Source organism: Neolamprologus brichardi, chromosome 22, assembly GCF_056152115.1.
Source record: "Neolamprologus brichardi isolate AB-2024 chromosome 22, ASM5615211v1, whole genome shotgun sequence".
NCBI classification, from domain to species: Eukaryota; Metazoa; Chordata; class Actinopteri; order Cichliformes; family Cichlidae; genus Neolamprologus; species Neolamprologus brichardi.
The window spans coordinates 3,342,352-3,355,463 of record NC_142124.1 but is presented as its reverse complement, the minus strand read 5'-3'; the positions used below and the strand labels follow the sequence as shown (position 1 = coordinate 3,355,463).

Sequence of the window (13,112 nt, the reverse complement as noted above, 5' to 3'; positions counted from 1 at the left end):
GACCTCTCACAAGTTGGCATTTTCAAAACATCCAAAACAGTAACTGACTGGGTTTCATCCACTCCACTACCAACTCCAGTCTCACCTCAAACAGTACATCAGCCTTTAGCCAGTTCATTAGCCCAGCCTGCATCTATTCCATTAGCCCGGTCACTCGTTCCCTCCATACTGGAGGCTGTGTCTGTGCCACCCATTTTGAATCCCGTTCCTAGCACCCATTGTAAGCGGAGAGACAAACCCAATAAAACCACTCTAGTTTCTCAGAAACTGGCTAATTTAGAGACTGTTATTCGCCCCAGGGCCTCCCCAGAGGCTGGGTTTCGGCCCCCAGCAGACTCTGGACCCCTGGAGGCTAAGAACCCAGCTGAGGACTGCACCCGGCTGTCGCTGCCTGAGCAGGGTCGGTGCTCCGCGCAGCTGCAGTCTGTTCTGTGCCCGCCAGAGGTCCCCGCACCTACTGGTTCTGTTCTGTGCCCGCCAGAGGCCTGTGTGCCTGCTGGTTCTGTTCTGTCTCTGCCAGAGGTCTCCGCACCTGCTGGTTCTGTTCTGTCTCTGCCAGGGGTCCCCGCACCTGCTGGTTCTGTCCTGTGTGTGCCAGGGGCTCCAGTGCCCACTGGTTCTGAGACTGTTTTTGCTGGGGGGCCCGAGGAGCCCGTCCAGTCCCAAGACTCGTCAGCTGGAGGTTCAGGAGAACCTAGCCAGCCTCCTGCTTCGCCAGCTGGGGGGCCCGAGGAGCCCGTCCAGCCTCCTGCTTCGCCAGCCGGGGGGCCCGAGGAGCCCGTCCAGCCACCAGCTGCTCCGCCAGCCGGGGGGCCCGAGGAGCCCGTCCAGCCACCAGCTGCTCCGCCAGCCGGGGGGCCCGAGGAGCCCGTCCAGCCACCAGCTGCTCCGCCAGCCGGGGGGCCCGAGGAGCCCGTCCAGCCACCAGCTGCTCCGCCAGCCGGGGGGCCCGAGGAGCCCGTCCAGCCACCAGCTGCTCCACCAGCGGCCGCATCCACGCCTGCAGCAGCAGCCGCATCCACTGTTTCGTCCACGCCGCCGCCTGCTGCAGCGCCTCCGTCTCCGGCTTCCACGCTGCCGCCAGCTGCAGCCTCGGAGTCTCCACCCACGCCAGCTGCAGCCTCGGAGTCTCCACCCACGCCAGCTGCAGCCTTGGAGTCTCCACCCACGCCAGCTGCAGCCTCGGAGTCTCCGCCACCATCATCCACGCCGTCGCCTGGTCCGGCTTCACCACCATCATCCACGCCGTCGCCTGGTCCGGCTTCACCACCATCATCCACGCCGTCGCCTGGTCCGGCTTCACCACCATCATCCTCGCCGTCGCCTGGTCCGGCTTCACCACCATCATCCTCGCCGTCGCCTGGTCCGGCTTCACCACCATCATCCTCGCCGTCGCCTGGTCCGGCTTCACCACCATCATCCTCGCCGTCGCCTGGTCCGGCTTCACCACCATCGACTTCGCCGTCGCCTGGTCCGGCCTCTGCCTCATCTGCTTCGTCTGGTCCTGGTCCAGCTCCGCCTTCGTCTGGTCCAGCTCCGTCTTCGTCTTCGTTTGGTCCAGCTCCAGCTCCGCCTTCGTTTGGTCCAGCTCCAGCTCCGCCTTCGTTTGGTCCAGCTCCAGCTCCGCCTTCGTCTGGTCCAGCTCCAGCTCCGCCTTCGTTTGGTCCAGCTCCAGCTCCGCCTTCGTTTGGTCCAGCTCCAGCTCCGCCGTCGCCTGGTCCAGCGTCAGGGTCTCCACCCATGCCGTCGCCTGGTCCAGCCTCTGCCTCAGCTTCCGTCTCGTCTAGTGCTGCTAAGGCCACGCAGCCTTCAGGTCCCCAACTGCCGCCTCAACACCGTCGGTCATCTGCCAGGCCGCATGTTGGGCATCTCCGTCACCGTGGCCGGCCTCTGGACTTGCTTTCACGCCGCCGTCACCGTCCGCACGGTCGGCATCTTTGTCACCGTGGCCAGCCCCCGGACTTGCATTCCCGCCGCCGTCGCCGTCCGCACGGTCGGCATCTTTGTCACCGTGGCCGGCCCCCGGACTTGCATTCCCGCCGCCGTCGCCGTCCGCACGGTCGGCCCCCAGAACTGCTTCCTCGCCGCCGTCGCCGTCCGCACGGTCGGCCCCCAGAACTGCTTCCTCGCCGCCGTCGCCGTCCGCACGGTCGGCCTCCAGAACTGCTTCCTCGCCGCCGTCGCCGTCCGCACGGTCGGCCTCCAGAACTGCTTCCTCGCCGCCGTCGCCGTCCGCACGGTCGGCCTCCAGAACTGCTTCCTCGCCGCCGTCGCCGTCCGCACGGTCGGCCTCCAGAACTGCTTCCTCGCCGCCGTCGCCGTCCGCACGGTCGGCCTCCAGAACTGTTTCCACGCCACTGCCTACTGCGTGGCCGGCCTCCGGACCTGCCCCACTGCCACTGCCATTCGCATGGTCGGCCTCCGGAACTGAACTGTTTTGGCCTCCTGCGCTGCCGGCCCCCTAACCTTGGCCATCTGGGCCTTTTGGTCTCTGTCCCTCCGTCCTGGGCCCCCTCCGCCCGCCCTGGTCGGGTTGTTTTCTGTTTTGGTTTTGGTCAGTTTTTGTGTTTCTGCTGGGCTGTCTGGAGCCAGCCCTTGAGGGGGGGGTACTGTCATGGTCCTGGGTCGGTGACCCAGCGCTTTCAGTTTATTATCATTTCTAGTTTATTATGATGATGTTGATTATTATTGTTTGAGTTTTATGTGTTATATTTGGTCTGCCTTTGAGTCTGCGTCTGTGTCTCTGTCTGTCTATCGTGTCACCCCGCCTGTTTGTGAAGCTGTCTGTTTAGTTCTGTGTCTTGTTTGGCTCCTCGTGTCTGAGTTTCCTGTTTTATTGTGAAGGTCTCTGTCTGATGTGAGTATGTTCAGTTTACATTTCCCCTGTCCCGTCAGCCCTGATTCCTCCCAGCTGTGTTGCCCTCCTGTGTGCCATTTCCTGATTACCTGGTGTGTGTATTTATAGTTGGTGTCTGCCTGTGCTTCTCGTCGCGTCATCTGTGTTCATTCCCTGTGTTCATTTGTGTCTCTGCTCCGCGTCTCTCTGCTCCTCGCTCCATGTCCTCCTTTCGTATTAGTTTTTCCAGTTTAAGTTTATGTTCTGTTCTGCTCACACCTTGGTTATTTGTGCACTGTAAATAAAACCCACTTGCACCTCCGCCACTGTCTGCTTTTGGATCCTCCTTCCTCACCTCCACACGACTGCCGCCCCAGCCGTGACAATATTTTAATATAACCTAAGAAATCAAAAATACTAAATAACCTTAAAACACAGGGTCTCAGCCCCTGACACTAGGGATCAGTTCATGCTTTAATGAGGATGGAAATTATGTGAAATTATGTTTTTACAATCATTAGAGCTTAATCTAAATGTCGAGAAGATTTTGGGCCGATGTGTTAGACAGAGCTCTCCGTCTGCATGATTTGGGAGAAAGGGCTTCATCCCTCCAGACGAGTTCAAAGTCTTTGACAATCAGTGCCAAGGAGCACTGAAGATGTTCCTTTCAGTGGCAACTAGACACTAGAATATTTTTAAATGTATATATATTTCAGTTTATTGGAGGCAAATGTGTCTTTATGTATTTTTCAGTATTTATGGATGTATTACAATTAACCTACACTGTATGTCATGTGAAAAATGAAAAAAAAAGGTCTCAGTTTATACTGACACAAATTAAATCAAGTTTTATCAATTTTAAATCAATCAAGTTTAAATTGATGATTTCATAATTGATTGATTTGATATCATCAGAGGAAGAAGTCCCATTTTCAAAACTCATATTTATATATATATATATATATATATATATATATATATATATATATATATATATATATATATAAAATAAAAATATCTTCTTTAAATATGTACCACTGCAATAATTTCAGTTTTTTAGATCAGTTGGTAAAACTGAAAAGGAAGGAGTGAATGATTTTGTTGAGTTTGTTTGTTTCAGAGTCAGAGAGCCGTGTCTCTCTACAGTCAGAGGTTTTTGTACGGCGCCTCAATGAGTTTGTATCACTGTGGTACACGTTCGGTGGAGGAACCAGACTGGAATTTGGAAGTAAGTCAAAAACAAAGTTACTTCTATGTCCTTTTTCTCTTTTTTTGTAGAAAATATATATATTCTCACTAATGTCCATGTTATGATTAGCGTTTTTATTTTTTTCTGGTTTGGTTTTGTTGGGCTGAGAAACAAAGTCTGTTTTATAAAAATAAACATGTAAAATTATTTAAATTTGGAAAAAAAAGTTTATTCAAGACAATTATTTGCTTTAACCGGTTGAGCTTGTAGGTTTAGTTCAGTCTGTTAGAGTCAGAGAGCCGTGTCTCTCTACAGTCAGAGGTTTTTGTACGGCGCCTCAATGAGTTTGTATCACTGTGGTGGACTTTTGGTGGAGGAACCAGACTGGAATTTGGAAGTAAGTCAGACTTAGAGCTTTTTTAAATATATATTTTTTTCATTCCTTTCATTTCCTTTAATATTCAGCATACTAGGAAACAATTTATATTAACGAATCATTACTTTATAATTTTATAATATTTTCTGGCCTATGAACAAAGTTTGCTTTTAAAAGGCATATTCAAAAACTCATAACATTTTCTAATGAAAATCTGGGATGTTTCATAGTATTAATTATTATTTCTAGTTCTGATGATGAAGTTGTATTTTGAGGGCTTGTAGGTTTAGTTCAGTCTGTTAGAGTCAGAGAGCCGTGTCTCTCTACAGTCAGAGGTTTTTGTACGGCGCCTCAATGAGTTTGTATCACTGTGGTTCACGTTCGGTGGAGGAACCAGACTGGATGTTGGAAGTAAGTTAATTAATTGTGTTTATTATTAAATGTTTTATCATTTTCTTTTATAACTACTTGTTAGACTGCTTAGATGAGAGAAAACTATTTTTTTTATTTAAAATAATTTAGTTTTTGATGTTTGTCCTTTTTACTGGACTAATTCAGATGAGCTCTGCGAGTTTCTCTTCTTTAATCTACATTTCTGTCACAGTAAAATATTTGTAGACAAGAGTAAACTTCATCATCTTATGATTAGTTTGTAAATTTCCACCACATCAGCTGCTGTTTGGATGAGTCAAAGTTTGCTTTCTGATTTTTTTATCGTGTCAGATGTTTCAGATTTAGTTTGAAATCATGTGAGCTGTTCAATAACATTTCAAATCTATATGAATGAGTAGCTGCTCTGTGCTTGTGTCCACTCATTTCTTCAGTCGTCCATGATTTAGACTTCTAATCATTTTAAAGCCAAACTGCTGTAAATGTTTCCACATCTGCTTCTTTTATTTCCAGTGTAGTTTGAACATATTTCAGCTCAAACTGTGTGATGATTCTCTCTGTGCTGATATGCATGAGAGGTTTCTTAAAGGGAAGTGAAACAATGTGTGAGTTAATGACTGGTGGAGCAGAAAAAACACCTGACAGAAACTTCTTAACGGAGAAAATCAAATTGTGGTTCCTGTCCTCTAAGCTGATTGGTGTTTCCTAGGTGATACCCGCCCCGCCCTGAAGGTGCTGGGTCCCTCCAGTGCAGAGCTGGACCAGGGGAAGGCCACGCTCATGTGTGTGGCCAACAAGGGCTTCCCCTCAGACTGGAGTCTGTCCTGGAAGACGAGCGACAGCAGTGGCAGCAGCAGCATCAGAGGGGAGGAGAGCAGGACTCCTGGAGTGCTGCAGAACGACGGCCTCTACAGCTGGAGCAGCACCCTGACGCTCACTGCAGACCAGTGGGGGAAGGTGGGCTCTGTGACCTGTGAGGCCACCCAGGGCTCCCAGCCTCTGGTCTCAGAGATGCTGAGGAGAGACCAGTGTTCCCAGTCCTGATGTCAATCACTGAGTCTTTCATGCTGTTTTTCTTCTGTCTCTTTGTTTCTCTTTCTTTGCAGATTAAAAAATAAACACATTATTGTCAATATTGTCATATTTTCATCTCATAATTGCAATAATCATAGCAACAATCTCCTCTAGTTTCATCCTTTTGTGTCTGTTGTAAAGCTGATATTTCAGACTTTTAAAACAATAAAAATGTAACAAGGAAACATGTTCTTTGACTCTGTGAGTTTAATAAATGCACATAAAAATAAAGAATTTGTAATATTTATTAAACCAGACTAAAAGAAAAATGTAAACAGACACATCGAGTGTAATGTGCAGTGAAAATGGTTAAATATATTAATACACATTTAATATTTTATTTAAGATGTTGAGGTCCAACCATAGATTATCTGTGTCCTCTTGATAATTTTCAGTCTCAAAGCTGTTTTATGATCTACATTTTAATCTGATAGTGTAGAAAACAATCAGAATAATTGAAATTAAAGAGCAGGGCGTCATCTGTGTTTTTTAGATTTAAGTGAACATTTAAATGAAGATTTACTGACGTTTGATTAATGAACTATTTGGCAGTGAAACTCTGATGAAGCAACAAAGCAGAGAAGAGTCTAGAAGCTGGTGGTGGCAGAGGTGAAGCAGGTGGAGACTTAGTTGAGGATCCCTAATTGTCAGGATGAGGTGGAGATCAGGAGTCTGAGATTTAAAGCACACAAAACAGAGGCTGAGTAACTCACAGAAGATGGGGAGACAATAACTGGACTCAAATAATGACGACAGAATTGAGCTCGACAGTGGACATGATGTTAAGAACAGACTAACAGAACAAACACAGGAATGCAGGCAGATGAGAGACCACAGCTCTGCTTTAATCAACTTATATAGAAGTTAATCTCATCTAGTGTTCACAGCAAAATGAGAGAAACTCACTTCACTAAACCTCTTAAAAAAGACAAAGACCACAGTCTGTCAGGATGATCACATCTTATCTTCATTGGTTTCAGATTTTGGTAATACTTTATAATAAGTATATAAGTATATAATAATATAATATTCTCTATGACTATTGTCTTCAACCTGTTAACATTTAATATTGTCTTCATAGAGTCAAGTAATCATGCAGCAGAGTCCTCCCCTGTCTCTTCTCCTGGCTCCCCAGTCCCTGGTCCCTCAGCTCCTGCTGCTGCACCCACAGGTATGAACATCAAGCACTGACAGCTTTTTACTTGCTTGAATTCCCTTGTGATCACCTTTACTAAATATCTACAACCAATCTGTTTATATCCTGTTTTTTTCAATTTTGAAAATGAAAATCTAGTAGCAGCCTTCTCATTACTTTGTGTTGTTTTGTGCTGTGTTTTACAGGCCCACAGAGGAGGACAGCTCGAAGGCGGGCGAGGGACGGGTCCCAGGACGGTCCATCGGCGGTGGAGCTGGCCATCCTGGAGTCCCTAAAGAGGCCACGCCCGTCTCCAACTGAACATTTCCTCCTCGGCCTTGTTCCTGCTCTGGAGAGCATGCCGCCTCAGACACGAGAATTCGTGAAATTTCAAATTTATAAATTAGCTTTTGAAAACAGCACAGCTGTGTTAAATTTGGAAACATTGGACCCTAATGATCAGTAGTTTTCTGATGAGGCAGCAGCTCTCCAGGGCAGAAACAATGTTCTTATTTTTCTCCTCCTTCTCCCTGAGGCTCTTCCACTCCAAGCTGGGTCCTTTTTATTCCTGTCTCTCTGTAAATAGTTAAATTTCATATATTTATGATAAATGTTTTTGTTAATGAATTTATATTTTTTCAAATAAACATTTATAATGACAAAATGTCTCTGTTCTACTACACAGCAAATATTGGCACCCGACTTGACACAAGTAGAATTTATTTCATATTATACTAATGACAAAACATACTAATACAGTGGGATGCAAAAGTTTGGGCAACATTGTGAAAAGTAATTATTTTCTTGTACAAATCATTGGTTGTCACAATAAAAATAGTCAAATATATCATATAGGAGACACACACAGTGATATTTGAGAAGTGAAATGCAGTTTACAGAAAGTGTGCAATAAGTGTTTAAATCAAGCAGGTGCATAAATTGGCAACACAAAAAAAGAGAAATGAAATAAATATTTAGTGTATATCAATGTGTGTGTCTCCTATATGATATATGTAAGTGACATTTTTCATTGTAACAGTGATTCATACAGGAAAATAATGACTATTAATAAGGTTGCCCAAACTTTTGCACCACACTGTATATAGGAACATAGTGAAGACAAGTTATTTAAGAGAGTAAAAAGAGGTTAGTTTATTTTGGAGTAGAGCTCCATTTATTAAGAAAAATTTAAAAAGACAGGAACACTCTTTAGAGGTTTGTGGGTGGCTCTTAAAAGAGCCGTTGTGGGGAAGTCACTCGGACTTCAAACAGGCTACTCCTTTGGTTGCCAAGACACAGCTCCCTCCACCGAGAAGTGAGCCATGAATTTCTCCCTCACCAGGACAGCCTCTCTGGAGGAGTTGTTTGCTGGCAAGGAACCTGGACAAAATTGTTTAAAATGAGTATTATGTGTACTGCAGTTACAAAATACATTATTGAAATTCCAAAATTACAAATTGCAAAACATAAATCTTACATAAAACCTTTTGTAATTATAAGGATAATTACATGATATATATTAGATATAATCTAAAACAGTCTGCGGTGATTATATACAAATATTCAACTATCCCAGAATTAAACCAGGTCTAAATAAAAAGGAGTGAGTATCACTACAAAGGTTAACCCACAGTGGTCCTAATGCTACAGTTTGATATCAGCAAACACCGAGCGCATACTACATTGATATGACACCACAGCCATGCTATCATTCAAACACTGATAACAGCATAAATCGAATTAAATCGGGACTTGATGAGACCTTCTGAGTATCACTAGAAATATTATAAACAGTCGTCTCCGTACCACAGTTTGCTATCAGTAAACACCGAGAGCATTCACTGTTAGCATAGCACATCCACGTTAGCAGTGTATAAATGGATGGTTTAGCATGTATTAGCACAGGTATCAATAAAGGACTACCGTATTAAATACTTTTACTAACCTCAGGCAGATGGACAGGCGCTCTGCAGGTGGGATTGAGCGCCTGTAATTGGTGTCTAGGCGGGCGATTCTGGGACCGACCCGGGGAAGCAGGTCCTCAAACTGGCCGAGTGAAAGACGGTGATGTCGCTGGAATCGGCCGTCATCCAGGCGCAGCTCCTGGAGCAAATGGTGAAACTCACCAAACTGCTCATGCCTCTGGAGGACCTGATGGACCCAGGTACGGCGAGGGCATCTTTTACGCCGCTGCTCTGCTCTCCACAGTACATAGAGAAGGGAGACTCTCTCTTCAAGCGCTAACTCGACAGCTGCCATCTTGCAAAGATACCGGTCTGGCACAACTTCCTCCCACATCCCTCCCACATTTCCGGTTCACGCGCGTCAAAATATCATATTTTGATGCGCGATGGATTTTTCTTGGACACGCGTTGAGGCGCGAATGTGCACGCGTCAAATTAGGGGCGTTTGGGGCGTTTTTGTTCGCGTCCATCGCGTTCGGTGTGAACACACCGTTAAAAAAACACAAAGACCACAGTCACATCTTATCTTCATTGGTTTCAGATTTTGGGAGGACTTTATAATAATGTCACACTTTTAAGCATTAGTAAGATATTATTTTAAAGAGACACCTTAAAATTCTTTGTTCCGTCTACATTAATACTTTGGAAACTGACTAAATAACTTTAGGTTTTTACAACAGTAACAGTGATTCGTTCATGTTGGAAATATCCAAATGAGGCTAAATCGTCACTGACATGAGAATGAACACATTTCCTACAAACACTGTTATAACAGCCTGCTTGATTTGTTAATCAGCAGAATATTAGAATATTATAGACACTCGTTGTGATGTGACTACAGTGATTTTCTGGACTTGTGTGATGAAGGACTGCAGCTGAGCTCCACAGATGGATCAGTTTAATATTTAACAGCTTACAAATAGAAAAGAGCTGCTCATCAGTGCAGAAACACTGACAACAGCATTTGTGTTGCTATCTGATTAAAGGACAATAATTATCAGACCTGTATAACATCACTCCTAATAACAGCTTGTTATATTTTACAACTTGGATTAATATGCAAATCTTTAATGAGCAAAAACACCATTTTTATTTCTTTGTGGACTTTCCAGCTACGTGTTTTCATCTGAACTCTCAGTTTCTCTAAAGTCTATTTTCTCTCTCTGTAGTAGGTCGAGCCTCTCTCTGGACAGACTGTCCATTGTTATAAATGTAGAAACTAAGAATGAGTCAGACTGATGGACGACAGAGAACATCAGTCATCTAAAAATAATGTTCACATGTTAAAAATCTGGAGCCAGTGTTGTGTCCGTATTCTGTGACTCATTAAACATCGATGTTTTTATTCGGGGACATCACTTCATGTTTTTTTGTTTTGTATTTTTCATGTTACTAACAACTTTTTCAATAAATTTATGAACGTTAAACTGTGAGTGCACACAAATGAAATTTCACAGTAAATATTAAAGTCATCGTTCCTCCCAGTCTTTTAGTTTGTTCTGCAGCTGTTGCTTCAGATCAGTTCCTCTTCAGCTGAGAGGTTTTTGTACGACAGTTTTTCACTGTGTGAACGCGAAGCTGTAACCACTTTGTCCACAGTAATAAACTCCTGCATCTTCAGCCTGAACTCCACTGATGGTCAAAGTGAAGTCAGTCCCAGATCCACTTCCACTGAAACGATCAGAAACTCCAGACTGGCGGTTTGTTGCATAATAAACAAGCAGTTTAGGAGCTTCTGAGGGTTTCTAAAGATACCAGTGGAGGTAGCTACCCACATTTGAACTGGCTTTACATCTGACAGAGACAGTCTGTCCTGGAACAACAGACTGAGCTTTAGGAGTCTGAGTCAGGATGATTTCTGCTGATGAACCTGAAAACATGAAAAGAAGAGAAGTTCAGAGAAAGATGATCAAACATTTAAACATTAGAGGATCATTCCTTTAACATGGAGAACAGATGGAAGAAGGTCAGTGCTGCTGGTTTCAGAGTTTCTCCATCATAGCAGAACATCATTGTGGTGAACCTGGCTGCATGCTGAAGCAAAGACAGAGAGTCTCACCCTGAACAAGGAGCCCCAGGGTGGCCAGCAGTAGAGTCAGTGACATCATCATTGTGCTGCTGGTGTGTGAGTGGCTCTGAAAGGCCTGGACAGCCACTGATCAACACTGGCCTCTTAACAGCTGTGAGCAGAGAGGCAGGACACATATGCAAACACACAGAGTCAGTCAGCTGCAGCTGTCCTGAGCTTACAAAGCTTCCCTCAGTGAGACTGAATAATGAAAGAATTCATGACATCTAGTGGAGAGAAAGTAGGTTTGTTTCAACTGATAAAACACCTGTTAATTTATTTATGTTATTTTAACACATTTATGACTCTTGTATAAAAAGTTTTGCTAATACAAAACTTCAAAAAGCACAACATTTTAAACTGCATCTGGAAAAAAATGTCCTTCAACAAATATTTCCTCAAAAAAGTGATTCACAAAAGAGAAAAAGAGCTGCTGGATATGAGACGATAAGTTAATGACCTGAAATAAGTCCTTAAAAAAACAAGCAGGATGACGAGTCAGCTAAACTCTTGGTGTCACAAATGAAACAGTATCACATCACTCATAAGTAACGAGGTCACTATTACACATCCTTTTAAAAAAAAGGAAAATTAAAAATGTCTATTACTTTACAAATTAAAAGAAAACTAAAACAATCAAATTATAAAAGCTGATTTTATTACGAAATTACAGCTTCATTAACATGAACAAATTAATTTGGACATAAAAACTAACTTTTTACTAAACTGTCACAGCCTGGCTCAAAGGATGTTGTTTATTATGTTGCTCTCGTTTTCTTCTGCTTGTTTTCTTTTTTCATTCTCAACAGGTGAAATTAAAAAAGTATCTACTGTTATCTATTGTTAGCTAGTTTATTGTGATGGTGTTGTTTTTATTATGTTGCTCTTTGTTGTTTGTTTTCTCTTCTGGTTTTTTTCTCCATACAGGTGATCCAGGTGTTTTGTTTGTTTTTCTTTTTTTTTCTTCCCCCCTTTCTCACCATCTCTTCTCGCCTCTATTTTTCTTTCTCTCCCTCTCTTTCTTTCATTCTTTCTCCCTGTCCTATCCCCCAGTCATGTCTGTCCCGTCTTTAAAAAACAAAAATAAAATAAATACATAATTATAATAAAGGTCAATCAAATGGACCAATATGGCAAGGCCATGATGATCCACTTGGTAAAGTAAATCCACTTGGCATCTTTCTTGGCCTTCAGAAAACAATTCTGATGGATAAAGATCCAAACGAGACACAAAAAAAATAAAAAAATATAAAAAAGTCTGACATCACTAGCTGTGTCTGGGCTCAAACTCCGCTACAGGTCCATAAATCAAACGATCACTGTGGCATCACTGAGAGTTGAAAAACCGTCTAAAGTCTTTCATCTGTAATAAAATGATCAGCGTTCTTCTTTACCAGCTGTAAGAATTGAGTTTATCATCCAGGCATCCATGAAAACGGAATTTATGACATTTAACAAAGTTAGAAATTAGCAGGAAGTTAGCTCGCTAGCTTCCTGCTAATCTAAATACAAGATATCATGTCCTGACTGCGGGATTTTGCAAACAAATTCAAACGTACAGCTCTGTTATCACTTCCAACATAAATGAAGACAGAAAACTAAACAGCAGTGACGTTTGTAGGGTTACTGAAGTTTGGCTAGCTGGTATATAACGATGTGCTACGTGATAGCTAGCAACACAGCTATGTTAGCATAACATAAACAAGCTAACTTTTTTTCCACTCGATAAAAGTTAGCGTGAGGATTCTCGGTGGTCAGGAACAAATGTAATTGCATGGCAGGATGCTGTAAAAGGACCAAACTTCAGCCAGAACAACTGAGATAATTCATCCACAATACGAGGTTAGTCATTCATATACTGCTGCGTGGGCTGGGCTGTAGTTACATCTCACGGTTTTAAAAACTGAGCTTAAATAAATGATTAGCGGTAATAAAAGCTGAGGGAGGTCAACAGTGATCACTGACTGTTTTAGGAGCTTTTTGAGATTAAATAGAAGAAAATACAAAACATTAAACACAAAAACCATATTAAACACGGACTACTTTAGGCCCGGAAGCAGAATTCGTCACGTCATCACTT

At 43.6% G+C, this 13,112-nt stretch overlaps 1 long non-coding RNA gene and 1 pseudogene across 4 annotated transcripts in view; one reads left to right on the top strand and one right to left on the bottom strand.

Moving 5' to 3' along the window:
* Positions 1–4,027: 4,027 nt before the first annotated feature.
* Positions 4,028–13,112, top strand: part of LOC148096596 (Ig kappa-b4 chain C region pseudogene) — a 47,285-nt pseudogene continuing 38,200 nt past the window's right edge. The window contains exons 1-2 of one of the 3 annotated variants that reach the window (XR_015717060.1): positions 4,028–4,064; positions 5,501–6,050. The product of XR_015717060.1 is annotated as an Ig kappa-b4 chain C region pseudogene, transcript variant X1 (transcript). Of the gene's footprint in view, positions 4,065–4,407; positions 4,423–5,500; positions 6,051–13,112 lie in introns of those variants that run through there. The other 2 variants (XR_015717061.1, XR_015717062.1) reach the window with 2 other exon arrangements.
* Positions 8,125–9,326, bottom strand: LOC148096599 (uncharacterized). The gene is made up of 2 exons (XR_015717092.1): positions 8,946–9,326; positions 8,125–8,380 (listed from the first exon to the last, which is right to left on the bottom strand). It is a non-coding gene; the product is annotated as an uncharacterized LOC148096599 (long non-coding RNA).